Source organism: Dasypus novemcinctus, chromosome 19, assembly GCF_030445035.2.
Source record: "Dasypus novemcinctus isolate mDasNov1 chromosome 19, mDasNov1.1.hap2, whole genome shotgun sequence".
NCBI lineage: Eukaryota > Metazoa > Chordata > Mammalia > Cingulata > Dasypodidae > Dasypus > Dasypus novemcinctus.
In genome coordinates this window covers 360,116-362,390 of record NC_080691.1, presented here as the reverse complement: position 1 = coordinate 362,390, position 2,275 = coordinate 360,116, and the positions used below count along the sequence as shown (strand labels likewise).

General features: G+C 41.1%; 1 non-coding gene across 1 annotated transcript; it reads left to right on the top strand.

The window, feature by feature from the left end:
• The first annotated feature begins 427 nt into the window (after positions 1-427).
• Positions 428-531, top strand: LOC111764881 (small nucleolar RNA U13). The gene has a single exon (XR_002797375.1). It is a non-coding gene; the product is annotated as a small nucleolar RNA U13 (small nucleolar RNA).
• The last annotated feature ends 1,744 nt before the right edge of the window (positions 532-2,275 follow it).

Here is a 2,275-nt window from a genome sequence, read left to right as displayed (position 1 = left end):
GGACATACGGTGTCCGGTAACTGTCCCTGCAGCACCACCCAGGACAACTCCAAGTCCCGAAAACACCCCCACATCTCATCTCTTCCTCCCACTCCCCACCCCCAGCAGTCACCATGGCCACTCTCTCCACACCAATGCCACATTTTCTTCAATTACTAATCACAATAATTCATGAATAGAATATCAGTAAGTCCACTCTAATCCATACTCTATTCCTCCATCCTGTGGACCTTGGAATAGTTGTGTCCACTCCACATCTGTATCAAGAGGGGGCTTAGATTCCACACGGATGCTGGATGCAATCCTCCTGCTTTCAGTTGCAGGCAGTCTTGGCTCCCTGGTGTGGAGGTTGACCTTCTTCACCTCCATGTTAGCTGAGTGGGGTAAGTCCAATAAACCAGAGTGTAGGAGTTGCAAGTCTAAACAGATCCTTTTGAGGTTCATAAACATGATGAATGGGTGTTCGTGCATTTGTGTGAGATGTGCCTCCCTCAAACCTTGTTACGACTTTGGCACTTCACATGGCTGGCATGAAAAAAAAACAATGAATAAGCATTCCTATCTCTCCATATTTTCTCCAACCTTGACAATTTTCCCACTTCTTAATAGCAGCCAGTCTAGTAGGTGTGAAATGATATTTCATCATAGTTTTGATTTGTGTTTCCCTAATCACTAGTGACATTGAACATTTTTTCATGTGTTTCATCACCATTTATATTCCTTCTTTGGACAATAAACTTTTTAAGTATTTTGCCCATTTATTAATCAGGTAGTTTATCTTTTTAATTGTTGAGATTATGATCTCTATATATATTAAAGATATTAAACCCTTATCGGATATGTGATTGCCAAATATTTTCTCCCATTGAGTCAGCTGCCTTTTCACCCTTTTGACAAATCCCTTTGAGGTGTGAACGTGTTTAACTTTGAGGGGGTCTCATTTATCTTTTTTTTTTTTTTTTTTTGCTTTTGCTTCTCATGCATTGGGTGTAAGATTTAAGAAACTACCCCTTACCACAAGAGCATGACAATGTTTCCCTACATTTTCTCCTGGGAGTTTTATAGTTGTTGCTTTTATATTTAGATCCTTGATCCATTTTGAATTAATTTTTGAAATAGGTTTGAGATAGAGGTCTTCTTTCTTTCTTTTGGATATGGCTATCCAGTTCTCCCAGGACCATTTGTTGAATAGACTGTCTGGTCCACCAGGGAGGGCTTGACTGCCTTATCAAAAATCACTTGATTTTAGATGTGTGGGTCTATTTCTGTGTCTCAATTTGGTTCCATTGGTCAAAACATGTGCGTTTATGCCAGCACCATGCTATTTTTATTACTGTAGCTCAGTAACATGATTTAAAGTGTGGAGGTGAGAGTCCCCAACCTTTGTTCTTCTCTTTTAAGAACCCATCCTCCACGTGGTAGAGTGTGGACTATAATGTGGACCATTGACCATGAGGTGCAGTGGTGCTCTGAGATGTGTTCACCAAGTGCAATGAATGTCTCATGATGATGGAGGAGATTGTTGTTATGGGGGAAGGAGTGGTGTGGGGAGGGTGTGGGATATATGGAGACCTCATATTTTTTTAATGTAATATTAAAAAAATTAATAAAGACAAAAAAAAGAACCCATTCTCCAATGTCTCTGATTAATTTTCACCTTACTCACTGCTGGATCAGTTAAATCATTGGCTCTCAAACTTCACTGTCTCAAGGCCTCACCTTGGAATGCCGTTAAAATGCTTATTAAGATCCAGTAACTGGTCTGGGCTCAGGTGCTAGAGTATGAATCTCTGGCACACTCCCAGCTAAGTATGAGGTTCTGGACCTTGGAAAATTCTTGGAGTAGTGAGCATCAATGGTGGAGGGTTTTGTTAATATCATGTTATCTAACTAATGCAGGAGACTTATTCATGAAGCTACTGTACACATCTGCAGGGTGCACACATATAACGGGGGTGCTTAACTCAGTGGCCACCCCTGACATCTAATTGTACAGGCAATGAGAAACACCACAGTCATGTCTCCTAGATGCATGTGATTTACAAGGCCAGGTAAGGACCTGGTGGTCGGGGTCCCTTGCAACAACTCCTATAAATGAAAGCCCTGGCAGAGGTAGTGATTTTTCTTTTAGCTAAGTTGCTCTCTTTAACTTATTCCTAAGGTTTCCAGCCTGGTCTAGGGAATTATTGGGTGCAGGGGGGAGTTACATCCCTCCTTGCAGGAAATCTTAATGTGTTGCTGGGTGGAATTCACATTTGAACTTTAAATAGTACAA